At 44.3% G+C, this 16,615-nt stretch overlaps 3 non-coding genes and 1 pseudogene across 3 annotated transcripts; all 4 read left to right on the forward strand.

Annotated features, from left to right (window-relative positions):
- Positions 1–272: 272 nt before the first annotated feature.
- Positions 273–436, forward strand: LOC132134742 (U1 spliceosomal RNA). Its single transcript, XR_009429737.1, has one exon. It is a non-coding gene; the product is annotated as a U1 spliceosomal RNA (small nuclear RNA).
- A 6,354-nt stretch (positions 437–6,790) lies between these two features.
- Positions 6,791–6,967, forward strand: LOC132134682 (U2 spliceosomal RNA; annotated as a pseudogene).
- Positions 6,968–7,318: 351 nt separating this feature from the next.
- On the forward strand, positions 7,319–7,482 carry LOC132134622 (U1 spliceosomal RNA). Its single transcript, XR_009429677.1, has one exon. It is a non-coding gene; the product is annotated as a U1 spliceosomal RNA (small nuclear RNA).
- An 8,220-nt stretch (positions 7,483–15,702) lies between these two features.
- On the forward strand, positions 15,703–15,867 carry LOC132134667 (U1 spliceosomal RNA). Its single transcript, XR_009429721.1, has one exon. It is a non-coding gene; the product is annotated as a U1 spliceosomal RNA (small nuclear RNA).
- Positions 15,868–16,615: the final 748 nt, after the last annotated feature.

Below are 16,615 nucleotides of genomic sequence, written 5' to 3' on the forward strand. Positions count from 1 at the left end.
TTTTTCCTGATGCGCCCTCCTGGGGTCTTGGACTCTTCCACGAACGATGCACCCACCTGAGGTCTTTCACAGACGAGGTGATGCACCGAATCAGGTGTGTTTGGTTAAAGAGAGTCATCTAAAACCGGCGTTGGGAAGCCCCGGCCCATGAGCTTGGCAGTTTCCAGGCCAGTAACGGAAGGCACCCATCCTTCCTTTCCTGGAGGGGGGCTAACCGTTGGTGTGGACGGTAGAGACGCAAATCATACCTCTGGCTGACCGCCTGGGCCTTCATACTTACCTGGCAGGGGAGACACCATGATCAAGAAGGCGGTTCACCCAGGGCGAGGCTTGCCCATTGCACTCCGGCCATGCTGACCCCTGCGAATTCCCCAAATGCGGGAATCTCGACTGCATAATTTATGGTAGTGGGGGACTGCGTTCGCGCTCTCCCCTGAAATTGTTGGTGAAACAAAGCAGAAGAGGTTTTTTTTGCGTTTTGCGTTTTTTTTTGCGTTTCAGAATGGGGAGTTCTGTCACATGCGAGGTATGTGTTGTGCGCCTGTGAAACAAAGTCAGTTACGCTCTTGAAAAATCGGACCCTGGTGGGTGGTTCAGTTCGAATATAGCACAGACCTTACTTTGAAAGTCGATTGGACTGACTGCAGCCTAGCTGTAGCTGTCTCCATGTTGTTTGGTTGTCCTTTTTCAATTGGTATTAATTTTGTTGTCGCTTACAGTGCCACCGAGTGGCCTGTCGCAGCGCCCTTTTTCACCTGGCCTCTGACTGAGCCCCTGCACAGGTGTGCCGATTTGGGTGAAGGGATCTCATTCCTTCCTGGAGTTATAGCCATTCGAGCCATCTCGGACACGCCACCTTAGCACGTTTTGAGGTCCCCTCGCCAAGGTGAATGGAAATTTCCACTTTTTTGGGATGATTATTGACAGGCAGACTCCAAAGAAGCTTTCTGTGCTGCTTTGGGTGGGACTGGGCCAAATACCTGGCGCTAGGTTGCAAAAGAAGGTTTTCGACAAAATCCCAAATACCCGAAAATTCCGTCAGAGCGACGAGCCAATCTGAGACCTGCATCTGGTTCGGCTCGAGCCAAGGATTCCCATGACATAAGGCACGTGGCTCTGCGACGAACCGCTTGGGAATTACGAGCGATGCCGTACTTTCCGTCGCTGCAGTGCCAGCGTCAGGCCGAGCGTGACGAGGCCCGGTGACGTTGCAGACAGGGGAGGGTACTACCATCCCCCAGCGTTTTTAGGTCCCCCAGACTTACCAAAGCCGAGATGGGCATCGCCGTGTCCGGCTTCCTCCCCGCTGCGTCTTAGCGGCATCGCTTCACGGCCTTTTGGCTAAGATCACATATCTTGTCGGACGGTTGAGACTGCGATCGCCTCTTGGAGGTTTCCTGACTAGAGATCTTTTTATATCTTGAGTCACACAACTTCGAGAGGTACATTGAACTCTGCTGCTTCGGGCTAAAACAAGTTTTAAGGTAAGGTCTTTTAATTATTTATTTGGTTATTTATTATTGTATTTATTGTTGTTTTAAGTTTTTAGGCTGTTGGTGCCTCCACCATGTCGGCTGCCCGTGCCGGCGTGCGGAGGCACCACAGCGTGCGTTTTTTATTCAGGCAGGTTGAGGGGAAGCTCCTTGGAATGTCCCGTATAGCTGATCCAAAAGACCTTAGCTTTTAGATCTGACGACCTGAATTGTTTGATGACTCTGCCCTTGAACAAAGGATTTGATGTCAGTTTTAAAACTGCTTCCCTGCTTAATGACTTTTGGCAAAGGTTTGATTCAGTTAAAGCCCAGTTCTCCATGTTCACTGTCGAGAAACTTTCTGATAACACACTTAAAACTGTGATTGTAAGGATGTTCAATGAAACAGTGACTGGAGATGATATTTATGTTTGGTTGGGTAGATTTTGCACTGTTCGAGGCCAGCCTGTCAAAGTGTTAGATGAAGATGGCATTTGGACATGCTCCTGGCGAATTCCCATTAAACAATGGGAAGACGCTGGGGGCTACCAGGGCCTGAAACATCTGCCTTCCATGATTGTGCTCGGAGAGAGCAGAGGCTACATACCAAACTCTGCAGGAAGGGTTGCAGGTTTGGTCATCTCGCTGAAGCATGCCAAGAGTTAGTATGTGGGAAGTGTAGAGAAATTGGTCACAGTTTGATTATTGTACCAATTTCAGACGGTGCAATCTTTGTGGAGAAACAAACCACCTCTACAGAGACTGCCCTAAAAGTTTTGCCAACAAGCTCAAAATGGCCGCCCCACATGGGCAACAAACGAATGAACAAAGGAAAGAGGAGGCGGTCCCTGAGGTTTTGGCGGGAATTTCAAATTCCCAGCCGGCCTCAGGGATTGGGCAGGAAGGAGAAAGTGGGACGGCCACAGGGGCGGAGGCAACGGAACAGGAAATGGTCATGGAAGGAGAGGAAAGTGAGGAAAAAACCAATTCCTCACTAGTAACAGTTTCGGATGGGGTGCAGGAATCTACCGGGAGTGAGACAGAGTGTTCACTCCCTAACGCTCAGGTGCAAAAAAGACCTGCGGGGTCTCCTCTGATTGTAACGGAGGAGAAAAAATCTAGGGCAGCATATAAGCTTGATAGTATCGATTCGGTAGATCTGGAGCGCATGTGGCCCCTAGAGTCCCCTAATGAGGTATCCTTTTTGCACATTAAGCTAACAGCATCGTCGCCAAAAGAGGCACAAGAGGTTTCCTCTGTGGCCTCTGAAGCGACAGGCATTTGCCCTCCTGATCCCAGCTCGTCTGAGGAAAAGGAAAGGCAAATGCAACAAGATATAACATGATTTTAATCGTATCTTTGTAGTCTTTTTACTGTCTTCTGTTTTAAATGTCTTATACCTTTTTAACCCTACTGCTCATGGCCCTCACCATCTCTACTATCAATGTAAGAAGTGTGAGGTCCACCATTAGAGCACAGAGTATTTTGTCCCTTTTAAAATCTTTTAAGTCAGATTTGTTTTTATTACAAGAGTGTTCTCTGCCCTTTTTAACTAGGTACAAGAAAATGGAGGAGCTATGGTCCGCAGGAGCCTCCATATGGAGCGGATCAAATTTTAACAAAAATGACGGAGTTGCGGTTTTAATTAATAATCCTAACATCTTGGTGAAGGGCAGCACTGTGGTGAGGCAAGGCCGGGCACTTTTAGTAAATCTGACCTTTTTAGACAGGGATTTTAATGTTCTTAATGTATATGGTTTTACGGAAAAGAATGAAAGATATGAGCTTTTAGAAGACTTGCAACCCCACATGCTAGGTAGGGCCCCCCTAATGGTAGCAGGGGATTTTAATTGTGTTTTATCCAAAACAGACAGGAAAAGGGTAGGGGAGGATTTTAGAGTGGACAAAACGTCGGTGTTATTGCAGGGTTTAGTCAGAGATTTTAATTTAGTCGACTGTTTTAAAATTTTGCATCAAAGAGAGGAGGGCTTCACCTGGTTCAGTGGTGATAGTACCAAAGCCTCTCGAATCGACTACGTTTTTACAAGGGACTGCCCGCCGACCGATGCTACATTAACCCCCCTCTTTTTCTCTGATCACATAATGCTGTCTTGCACCCTTTCACTGCCCATGGGTGTGACGGTAGGGGGAGGGCTGTGGAAGCTGAACTGTTCCCTGTTGGAAGACAAGGATATAGTTTTAGAATATAGGGAACAGTTCAGCCAATGGCAGACCCTCCAAGACTTTTACGATACACGTGCACAGTGGTGGGAGATGGTAAAGGACCGGACAAGACAGTTTTTTAGAAAGATAGGGAAAGAAAAGAAGAGTAGGGAAAAGAAACGCATGTTGGGGTTGCAGAAAAGACTACAAAGGTATTTTAATCTTTTAAATAATGGTTTTGATTTTATCGACGAAATTCAGGAAGTAAAAAAAGAAATGTCAGTTTTAGCCAATATAAAAAGTAAAGGGGTCCTTTTAAGAAGTAAAGAGAGAGAAATAGAAAAAGGCGAAAAGTGTACCAGATATTTTTTTAAGAAAATAATAACAAGGGGTGGGGGGTTAACCAGGGTTAAAACAGGGGATAGGGAGGTTAACACAACAAAAGAGATTTTAGAGGATGTGGAAAAATTTTATGGGGCATTATATAGTTTTAAAAAGGTACACTTTGACACTGCAAAAGAAGTTTTAAATTTTATTGAGGAAAGGGTTGACTGTCAAAATGAGATTTTAACCCAAGATTTTAACATCTTAGAAATCCAAAAAGCACTTGGAGGTTTTAAGAAGGGGAAGTCCCCAGGAGTGGATGGACTTCCCCTAGAGTTTTATCTAACATTTTGGGACATTTTAGGACAAGAGCTTTTGACAGTTTTTAAAGAGTTTGAGACCCTCGACATACTTCCAGACAGTTTTAGAATAGGGATAGTTTCTTTACTTCACAAAAAAGGTGACCGGACTGACTTAAAAAACTGGAGACCCATAACACTTTTAAATTTTGATTATAAACTTTTTAGCAAAATTTTAGCAACACGCATGTCAACGGCTTTAGAGGACGTGATTCACCCGGATCAAGCTTGTTCTGTGCCCGGAAGAAAGATAACAGACAGCCTAGTACTGATCAGAGACGCCATCTGTTATGCGAGAGACAGAAATATTCGGCTAGTAGTCCTAAATTTAGACTTTGAAAAAGCATTTGACCGAGTCTCGCACCAGTACCTTTTTCAGGTACTGCAAAAAATGGGTTTTCCAACAAAGAGGTTTGTAGCCTGGGTGGGACTGCTGTACAAGGGACTAGTCAGCAAATTCCTTGTAAACGGGCATCTTTCCAAAACTGTGAACATACACAGTGGTGTCCATCAGGGATGTCCTTTATCTCCTCTCCTGTATGTGGCTTGTATCGAGCCACTGGCACAGATCTTGAGAAAGGATAAATGGGTCAAAGGACTGGACGTTCCTGGGACGGGTGGACTGACAGCGACTTGTGCCTTATACATGGACGATTTTACTCTTTTAACCACGGACATTTTATCTATACGAAGAGCACTGGACTTGACTGACTGGTACGGTCGGGCCTCGGGCGCCAAACTCAATAGAAACAAGTCTGAGGCCCAGCTCTTCGGGCCGTGGGGGGACGTGGACACAGGAGGACTTTAAAATTTTAGGTGTAAAATTTGATAAAGAGGGTGGAGGACGGGAAAACTGGACTGACTTGCTAGGGAAAGTTAGGAAAAGACTAGGGTTTTGGGGACTAAGACAGTTGACGATTGAAGGTAAAATTTTTATTTTTAAATATGTGATTTTACCTCTGATTTTACTTGTCTGTTCTGTTTTTAGCCCCCCTCGGTGGTTCCTGGTGAAACTGGAGAGGGCGGTGTTTTACTTCCTGTGGGGGTCCAAGTGGGAGTGCCTGAAGAGGGAGACAGTCAAGAAAAGGCCAGAGAACGTTGGAAAAGGCCTCCCAGACCCCCACCTGTTTTTAGGCAGCCGCTTCACCGCCTTGCACATCAGTTATGCCATGACCCCATCCAAAGAAAACAAGACGGCTGCAATGGCGCGATTTTGGATGGGGTCTTACCTAAGAACTTAGAAAATTTTACCAGTAGATTTGAAAACCCCAGTGTCTTTTAACTTGCCTAAAGACTACAGTTTTATAAAAAAGTTTTTAAAGAAATACCTTTTAGAGAGTGAAGATGTCACCATTTAACTAAACACAAGTCTCTCATTTCTGTTGTGCAGGACCGGAAGCCGGTGAGTCCAGTTCCGGGCCTCACACTAAGTGAGGCCAAACAAGTTTGGCGGAATGCGGCTCACCCTGCTCTCCAGAACAGGCACAAGGACTTATCGTGGATGGTGGCTCATGAGATCCTCCCGGTCAGGGCGGTTATGCACTCCAGAGGCATGGCCAAAAACCCCATCTGCCCTCGGTCCGGCTGCAATTCCCCGGAAACCGCCCACCACCTGCTCTGGGACTGCAGCACTGCGCGGGACCTGTGGGCCAAGACCGGCTCCCCGTGTATTTCCCATGCCTACCAGCAGGTGGGGCCCAGTTCGGGTACCAGCTCGCCATCCTTGGCATGGGCCGGGGCTTGAAGGACTTGACGGCACAGAAATTTACCTCGCTCTGGCTCACCCTCAACGTCATCAAGGATGCCATCTGGGCCACCAGAAACCTGCTGGTGGGGAAGCGCGTTACGGTAACCCTCCATGCATGCGAGCTAAAGGTAACATCAAGGCTGCAGGGGTACCGGACGACGATATTCGGACGGGGGGGCCGGGGTCGCACAGAGAGGGTCCCGGCAGGCACCGACCCTGGCTGCCCGTAGATGCACCCTAACCATTCTGGCTATGGGAACAGCGGGCCAGCGGGCCGGAGGAGAGGGGATCTCCGCTGAGCCCGTAAAGTAGCATCTCATGTCCCTGTTCTGGAGAGTGGGGTGAAGACCGACTTGATGAGGACTCACCCCCGGTCTTGCACAACAGATGGTTTTTTTTATTGGTTTTTATCCAATAAATTGGTTTTTATGGTGTTTTATCAATGAAATTGGTTTTATTAACATGCATATGAGGCTTGTTTGCTTTTTTAAATTTGTATTTTACTTTTGAAACCGATCACACCTTTTAAACACACCTCAAATATGGACTTTTAAAAACAAGCAAAACACTGTGGTTTTAATCAAATGTTTTTTAACAATGATTGTTTCTTTCATTTTACCATGTGTATTTATTATATATAATATGGCTTGTTTTAATGTGTGCTTGAAAAGAAAAATGTGTGTGAAAGTAAAAATGCAAATGGAAAAAATGTAACTGTTGACAATAAAACTTTTTCGAAAGAAAAAAAATCTGTTCTTATCAGTTTAATATCTGATACGTCCCCCATCCGGGGACTACATATTAAATGGATTTTTAGATCATGGAGCTGGAGCCGGGGCTTGCTCCGTCCACTCCAAGCATCGGCCTGGTATTGCAGTGTCTCCAGGAACGGTGTGCTTTCCCTTTTTGGGGATTGCCGTTTATTGTGTCGAATAGCAGAACAAGGAATGAGATCTGCCATGCTGTGGTGTATTGCGAACTTTTTTCCTGATGCGCCCTCCTGGGGTCTTGGACTCTTCCACGAACGATGCACCCACCTGAGGTCTTTCACAGACGAGGTGATGCATCGAATCAGGTGTGTTTGGTTAAAGAGAGTCATCTAAAACCGGCGTTGGGAAGCACCGGCCCATGAGCTTGGCAGTTTCCAGGCCAGTAACGGAAGGCACCCGTCCTTCCTTTCCTGGAGGGGGGCTAACCATTGGTGTGGACGGTAGAGACGCAAATCATACCTCTGGCTGATCGCCTGGGCCTTCATACTTACCTGGCAAGGGATACACCATGATCAAGAAGGCGGTTCACCCAGGGCGAGGCTTGGCCATTGCACTCCGGCCATGCTGACCCCTGCGAATTCCCCAAATGCGGGAATCTCGACTGCATAATTTATGGTAGTGGGGGACTGCGTTCGCGCTCTCCCCTGAAATTGTTGGTGAAACAAAGGAGAAGAGGTTTTTTCCAGGTTTTTTTTTTTTTGCATTTCAGAATGGGGAGTTCTATCACATGCGAGGTATGTGTTGTGCGCCTGTGAAACAAAGTCAGTTACGCTCTTGAAAAATCGGACCTTGGTGGGTGGTTCAGTTCGAATATAGCACAGACCTTACTTTGAAAGTCGATTGGACTGACTGCAGCCTAGCTGTAGCTGTCTCCATGTTGTTTGATTGTCCTTTTTCAATTGGTATTAATTTTGTTGTCGCTTACAGCGCCACCGAGTGGCCTGTCGCAGCGCCCTTTTTCACCTGGCCTCTGACTGAGCCCCTGCACAGGTGTGCCGATTTGGGTGAAGGGATCTCATTCCTTCCTGGAGTTATAGCCATTCGAGCCATCTCGGACAAGCCACCTTAGCACGTTTTGAGGTCCCCTCGCCAAGGTGAATGGAAATTTCCACTTTTTTGGGATGATTATTGACAGACAGACTCCAGAGAAGCTTTCTGTGCTGCTTTGGGTGGGACTGGGCCAAATACCTGGCGCTAGGTTGCAAAAGAAGGTTTTTGACAAAATCCCAAATACACGAAAATTCTGTCAGAGCGACGAGCCAATCTGAGACCTGCGTCTGGTTCGGCTCGAGCCAAGGATTCCCATGACATAAGGCACGTGGCTCTGTGACGAACCGTTTGGGAGTTACGAGCGATGCCGTACTTTCCGTCGCTGCAGTGCCAGCGTCAGGCCGAGAGTGACGAGGCCCGGTGACGTTGCACACAGGGGAGGGTACTACCATCCCCCAGCGTTTTTAGGTCCCCCAGACTTACCAAAGCCGAGATGGGCATCGCCGTGTCCGGCTTCCTCCCCGCTGCGTCTTAGCGGCATCGCTTCTCGGCCTTTTGGCTAAGATCACGTACCTTGTCAGACGGTTTAGACTGCGATCGCCTCTTGGAGGTTTCCTGACTCGAGATCTTTTTATATCTTGAGTCACACAACTTCGAGAGGTACATTGAACTCTGCTGCTTCGGGCTCCAACACGTTTTAAGGTAAGGTCTTTTAATTATTTATTTGGTTATTTATTATTGTATTTATTGTTGTTTTAAGTTTCTAGGCTGTTGGTGCCTCCATCATGTCGGCTGCCCGTGCCGGCGTGCGGAGGCACCACAGCGTGCACTTTTGTTTTAAAGAGGTGAATGGCAAGCTCCTAGGGATGTCACGTCTTGACTTCTCCAGAAAGTCCTTTTTTTTTTGGAGCGTCCATTCAGGTATAAGTTTGAGGGCTCGTGTACGTGGGTTAAGGGGACCTGCGCGCTGACCCCAAAAAATTTTGACGGACGCGGCGTCGATGTCTGCCGGCCCACGGGAGACCCCTGACCGGCGCAGGAGGATCTGGACCCCCGAGGGGCCCCGCGGAAGCCCACCCAAATTTGAGGCCCCTACATGCCATTCAGCACTTCTCCACAGGGTGGCGCACGGAGCAGTACACCTCAGGTTTAAAACAGTGGCATTTACCCGAATGGGGGGTGTACGATTTTTTTGCCCACGAAACCTATATTTGTCCATTTGACCTTTAAAGTTACAGAATGACCACGGAACCGATGCGGACCCCCATCGGACCCCCAACCCGGGTCCCACGAACCCATTATTTGTCCATTTGACCATTATATTCACACAATGACTGCGGATCATCTGCAGACCCCTTGCGGACCCCCACCCTGGGTCCCACGAACCCCGTATTTGTCCATTTGACCATTATATTCACACAATGACTGCGGATCATCTGCGGACCACTTGCGGACCCCCACCCTGGGTCCCACGAACCCACTATTTGTCCATTTGACCATTATGTTCACACAATGACTGCGGATCATCTGCGGACCACTTGCGGACCCCCACCCTGGGACCCACGAACCCACTATTTGTCCATTTGACCATTATATTCACGGAATGACCACGGATCACATCCGGAACATTTGCGGACATATCCAAAATTGTGGTGAATGTTAACCAAAATGTCACAGATTTTGCCAAGCTGTAACTCCGCCAAAACGGGGGCAAACTGCACCAAACTCGGGTCAGAGTAAGAACTCCAGAAGGCCTACCGAACACCACTGCCCCCCCCATCCATAACACCCCGGGGGCGGAGTTATGGCCCCCCACATTTTTGATAGTCAAATGGAAGGAAGAGACCTAGCGACTTGAAACTTGGTGACTTGATAGCCCTCGAAGGGCCCTCTCTGAAGCCACCTCCCCCAAGTCGATAGACCCCCGGGGGCTAGAGATATGGACCCGCAAATACAAAAAGTCCCAAAATTTGACCGGCCATAACTCACTCGGAAAGAAGGGAAACAACACCAAACTCTGGTCAAAATTAGACCTTTGGGAGCTCTATCCGACGACACCAGCCCCATGTTCCTATGACCCCGGGCGTCCGAGTTACGGCCCCCCAAAATGTGGGATTTGAACCGTTATAACTCAGGAACCGGACCACCCAGGAACTCGAGGGTGGTCGCATACGGTAGGTAATTTCAGCCCCGGGGTCCACCGCTTCGTGGAGATATTAGCAAGAGAATAGTACCATCCACCCCCCTCGCACCTACTCATCCATGCCGGCCAGGGTGCACCCTCCCCGGCTAGAGAAGGCAGCTCGAGGGGGGTGGAAGTCGGAAGAAAATTTTTTTTATGAGGCCTAGAGAAAACAGTTGTACTGTACTCAGGGCACTCAATGGAATCCATTTTTGTAAGTTTTATCCCATAATACTGTAGAAATATGCATATAAAAAAATGTTGGATTTTGGTTAATTTGCACCACAAATGTTGCAAGTCTTGCAGTATATTAAATAGCAATATTTTTTATTGTCAGTCTATTTCTCAAATCACTTCTAGTCTAATGAACTACACATGGGGCTATTTCATTTGTCACTTAACAGTTACTTTATTTGAAATCTTCCTAATTCCAATTTATCCATAATGTATTGTAAAATACGTTTTATAAAACAAGAGTGCACACTTTGCAGTCTATTTCTCATTCCACTTTTAGTCCAAACAACTTCAAATGGGACTATTTCCTTGGTCACTGACCAGTCTATTTCTCATTCCACTCATAGTCTAATGAACTACATATGGCACTATTTCATGGATCACTTGCCAGTCTATTTCTCATTAATTTTCTAGTCTAATAAACTACATATGGCACTATTTCCTTGATCACTTGCCAGTCTATTTCTCATTCAAAACTTTTAGTCTAATAAACTACAAAAAGTACTATTTCCTTGGTCACTTACCAGTCTATTTCTCATTCCTTTTCTAGTCTAATAAACAATACATTTCACTATTTCAGTCTATTTCTCATTCAACTTCTAGTCTAATAATCAGTTTAACTGGTGATGATGATCGGCCTGAATAAGTTTGAAATAGAAGTGTATTAATGTGAAAACATATGGCACTATTTCATGGATCACTTGCCAGTCTATTTCTCATTCATTTTTATAGTCTAATAAACTACATATGGCACTATTTCCTTGATCACTTGCCAGTTTATTTCTTATTCAAACTTTTAGTCTAATAAGCTACAAAAAGTACTATTTCCTTGGTCACTTACCAGACTATTTCTCATTCCTTTTCTAGTCTAATAAACAATACATTTCACTATTTCAGTCTATTTCTCATTCAACTTCTAGTCTAATAATCAGTTTAACTGGTGATGATGATCGGCCTGAATAAATTTGAAATAGAAGTGTATTAATGTGAAAACATATGGCACTATTTCATGGATCACTTGCCAGTCTATTTCTCAGTAATTTTATAGTCTAATAAACTACATATGGCACTATTTGCTTGATCCCTTGCCAGTCTATTTCTTATTCAAAACTTTTAGTCTAATACACTACAAAAAGTACTATTTCCTTGGTCACTTACCAGTCAATTTCTCATTCCTTTTCTAGTCTAATAAACAATACATTTCACTATTTCAGTCTATTTCTCATTCAACTTCTAGTCTAATAATCAGTTTAACTGGTTATGATGATCGGCCTGAATACATTTGAAATAGAAGTGTATTAATGTGAAAACATATGGCACTATTTCATGGATCACTTGCCAGTCTATTTCTCATTCATTTCATAGTCTAATAAACTACATATGGCACTATTTCCTTGATCACTTGCCAGTCTATTTCTTATTCAAAACTTTTAGTCTAATAAACTACAAAAAGTACTATTTCCTTGGTCACTTACCAGTCTATTTCTCATTCCTTTTCTAGTCTTATAAACAATACATTTCACTATTTCAGTCTATTTCTCATTCAACTTCTAGTCTAATAATCAGTTTAACTGGTTATGATGATCGGCCTGAATACATTTGAAATAGAAGTGTATTTATGTGAAAACATCCTAATTTCAAGTTATTCAAAATATAGTAAAATATGTTTTTATTAAACATTTTATGTATAGAAATACTATATATTTATTATGTATTTATTACATATACCTTTTTATTTACACACACAATATATAAATATGTTTAAATTATTTTTATTACATGTAATATATATGTGTGTGTGTGTGTGTGTGTGTGTGTGTGTGTGTGTGTGTGTGTGTGTGTGTGTGTGTGTGTGTGTGTGTGAGTGTGTGTGAGTGTGTGTAAAGTAATGACACCTTAATTCAATTTCAAATATTTATTGAACTTTTTGTTTTGCAGACATTGTAAAGTCAAAATCAAAAATGCCTCAAAGTTCTGTACAAAAAAACACAATATATAAAAAGTATAATAGGAAACATGCATTATATAAGAAAAATAAAATAAATAAATAAACATGTTCAGAAAGATTCAGAGAAAACTGACATTAACCTTAACTATAACTATTTACAAAAAAAAGAAAAAAGAAAAAAGAAAAAAGAAAAATGGAAGAGGCTATCAAAACAAATAAAAAGATAACCTTACTTTTTTATCGTAGAAATAAAAGGAGTAGAACAATTATCATAAAAAATATCAAAACAAACAATTTAAATAGCTACATAAATTATTTACGGGATTTTGTTTTTAATTTCTCCAGTCTCTTTTTTTACTTGCTGCACCAGCTTTTTAGACGCTATTTCCTGTGGTGATTTAAGTGGGGAGTTCTTCACCATCAGTCTGCGTCTGAGGACCATCTTCATTAATGTGCTTCTTTCCTTATAGAAATAATAAGAAAGGCAAAGTGTTAGTGAACATGTCTACTTGTCACAAACAGTTAAACCAATCCATGGGAAATTGTACTTACTGAAGCAGATTTCCAGATTTCCTGGGCTGCACCAAAGGCCTGGTTGGTCTTGTGGGCTGATATCTTTAGAAACAGTGTGAAGTGGCATAAGCTGAGTTTTATTTTAAAGAAAACCATGTGGACAACGAGAGACAGAGAGAAAGAGAACCACTCACATTAATGACAAAGTGGCCTTCTGTAGCTGTCGCACGGGCATCCTCCACCTCTTTAATTGTTAAATTTTGGAACACCCCTCCACGGTGACCATAAATGCTGGCCCAGTAAGTGGTGAGGTGTCCATAAAAAGACCATTGGTCCTTTTTCTCAGGACTAGTCTTCAGACGATCTTCACAGAAAAAAAGAGAAGCATAAAGGATCACATTGATCGCCAAATAATGAGAGGAGAAAGGATTCAAAAACTTACCCAGAATCTCAGAAATAATTTTTTTGGCAGAGTCCCGGCAAGCTCGCAGTGTGGCTTTAGGGATCAGGCGGGCCTCCTTGGCTTGTTTTACAGCCAGCTCGTGGACTGCCACGCTGCGCTTTACTGGGCGGGTCAAGTTCTGGATTTCCCTCCTAATCCCAATGAAAGCCACACGGGAGAGCCGGCATGTGGGCGGCGGGGTCTCATTAAGATATTTGAGGAACTGTGCCACATTTTTTAGGTAATGGTGCACAGTTGGCTCTGCAATGTTGCATTTCCTTAAAAAAGACAGCCAGGACCGGACCTTTGCCCTGTTGTCCAAAAACATCAAGCTGGCCAGATTGGTCTGGCCAGCTGACATATATGAAATAAAAAATTTTATTCTAAAAATCTTTGAGGACACATTATTTATTAATTTCGGAGTGGGGTTGATGCCCTCCCAATGGGCCCTGGACTCCTCAATGAGCTGATCTGCAAAAAGAAAGCACAAGAGAAGGACCAGGTGAGTCAGGTCGATAACATAGAGGTAAACACTAACAAACATTATTATTATTATTATTATTATTATATTAAATTAAATTAAATATATAATAAATTATATATATATATATATATATATATATATATATATATATATATATATACATACATAATATGTGTGTGTATATGTATAATTATATTACTATAATTTTCTAGTCTAATAAACTACAAATGGTACTATTTCCTTGGTCACTTATCAGTCTATTTCTCATTTCTCTTGTAGTCTAACAAACTATAAATGGGGCTATTTCCTTGGTTCACTTACCAGTCTATTTCTAATTCAACTTCTAGTCTAATGAACAACAAATGAGATTATTTCCTTGGTTCACTTACCAGTCTATTTCTCAGGTAACTTCTAGTCTAATAATCTACAAATAGGAGATTTATTAATGAAAGTTATTGTATGGTGTTATCAAAGTGACAAGTGTCATACTCACTTAGGGCTGGCACGTGGTCTGGAAAGGGGTATGGTGCATCGGAGGAGTGGGCCTTCTTTGAAGGCCCGGCGACCTCCTCCTCGGGTCCTGTGGCTGGCTCTGCCTCAGGCCTGGTGGCTGGCTCTTCATCTAGTCTGTCAACCTGCGACTCTGAGCACTCCTCCTCCCCAGGGCTGTTGAGGGCCGATAGCAGACTATGTGTTGCCCGTGCAACCTGCCTAGAGGGGGTGGGATTTGACCGCTTCCTCAGCTGCCGGTACCGCCGTGAGAAGCTCTCCCAGAAGCAATGGATAGGAGAAGCTTGCGCTCCTTCCCATTCCGCACCTTGTGAAAGACACGAAGGTGTTGGCTTAGCTGATTATAGCCACGAAAGCACAAGGGACAGTCGTCCAAAGCCATATCTACTTTTGTTAAAACACTAAAGGATGAATAGCAAAAGGATGAATGCAAGGGACACTGCCCAAGCATTGGTTACTTATATAACTTTTTAGGTCCCATTTGTAGTCTGTTAATACAACTTTGAGTCTAATACATTAGAGAGCACAATTTGCAGTCTATTTCTCATTACACTTCTAGTTTAATAAACTACAAATTTGACTATTCCTTTGATTCACTCACCAGTCTATTTTTCATTCTTTTTCTAGTCTAATAAACTACAAATGGGACTATTCCCTTGGATCACTTACCAGTCTATTTCTCATTCAACTTCTAGTCTAATAAACTACAAATAGTACTATTTCCTTGGTCACCTACCAGTCTATTTCTCATTCATTTTCTAGTCTGATAAACTACAAATATGACTATTTCCTTGATTCAGTTACCAGTCTATTTTTCATACCAACTCTAGTCTAAGAAACTACAAATGGAACTATTTTCTTGGTGACTTACCAGTCTATTTCTCATTCCACTTTTAGTCTAATAAACTGTAAATTACCTTGGTCCCTTACCAGTCTATTTCCCATTAATTTTCTAGTCTAATGACTAATGACATCCACCCCCCTCGCACCTACTCATCCATGCCGGCCAGGGTGCACACTTCCCGGCTAGAGAAGGCAGCTCGAGGGGGGTGGAAGTCGGAAGAAAATTTTTTTATGAGGCCTAGAGAAAACAGTTGTACTGAACTCAGGGCACTCAGAGGAATCCATTTTTGTAAGTTTTATCCGATAATACTGTAGAATTTGCATAAAAATGAGCGTTGAATTTTGGCACACATGTGCACCACATGTGGTGCGTATCTCACTTTTCATTAAATAGCAACTGTATTTGCAACAAGGAATGAGATCTGCCATGCTGTGGTGTATTGCGAACTTTTTTCCTGATGCGCCCTCCTGGGGTCTTGGACTCTTCCATGAACGATGCACCCACCTGAGGTCTTTCACAGACGAGGTGATGCACCGAATCAGGTGTGTTTGGTTAAAGAGAGTCATCTAAAACCGGCGTTGGGAAGCACCGGCCCATGAGCTTGGCAGTTTCCAGGCCAGAAACGGAAGGCACCCGTCCTTCCTTTCCTGGTGGGGGGCTAACCGTTGGTGTGGACGGTAGAGACGCAAATCATACCTCTGGCTGACCGCCTGGGACTTCATACTTACCTGGCAGGGGAGACACAATAATCAAGAAGGCGGTTCACCTAGGGCGAGGCTTGCCCATTGCACTCCGGCCATGCTGACCCCTGCGAATTCCCCAAATGCGGGAATCTAGAGCTGCATAATTTATGGTAGTGGGGGACTGTGTTCGCGCTCTCCCCTGAAATTGTTGTTGAAACAAAGCAGAAGAGGTTTTTTTTCAGGGTTTTTTTTTTTTTTTGCGTTTCAGAATGGGGAGTTCTGTCACATGCGAGGTATGTGTTGTGCGCCTGTGAAACAAAGTCAGTTACGCTCTTGAAAAATCGGACCCTGGTGGGTGGTTCAGTTCGAATATAGCACAGACCTTACTTTGAAAGTCGATTGGACTGACTGCAGCCTAGCTGTAGCTGTCTCCATGTTGTTTGGTTGTCCTTTTTCAATTGGTATTAATTTTGTTGTCACTTACAGCGCCACCGAGTGGCCTGTCGCAGCGCCCTTTTTCACTTGGCCTCTGACTGAGCCCCTGCACAGGTGTGCCGATTTGGGTGAAGGGATCTCATTCCTTCCTGGAGTTATAGCCATTCGAGCCATCTCGGACACGCCACCTTAGCACGTTTTGAGGTCCCCTCGCCAAGGTGAATGGAAATTTCCACTTTTTTGGGATGATTATTGACAGGCAGACTCCAAAGAAGCTTTCTGTGCTGCTCTGGGTGGGACTGGGCCAAATACCTGGCGCTAGGTTGCAAAAGAAGGTTTTCGACAAAATCCCAAATACCCGAAATATCCGTCAGAGCGACGAGCCAATCTGAGACCTGCGTCTGGTTCGGCTCGAGCCAAGGATTCCCATGACATAAGGCACGTGGCTCTGCGACGAACCGTTTGGGAATTACGAGCGATGCCGTACTTTCCGTCGCTGCAGTGCCAGCGTCAGG

This window comes from Carassius carassius, unplaced genomic scaffold (assembly GCF_963082965.1).
Source record: "Carassius carassius unplaced genomic scaffold, fCarCar2.1 SCAFFOLD_61, whole genome shotgun sequence".
Classification (NCBI taxonomy): domain Eukaryota; kingdom Metazoa; phylum Chordata; class Actinopteri; order Cypriniformes; family Cyprinidae; genus Carassius; species Carassius carassius.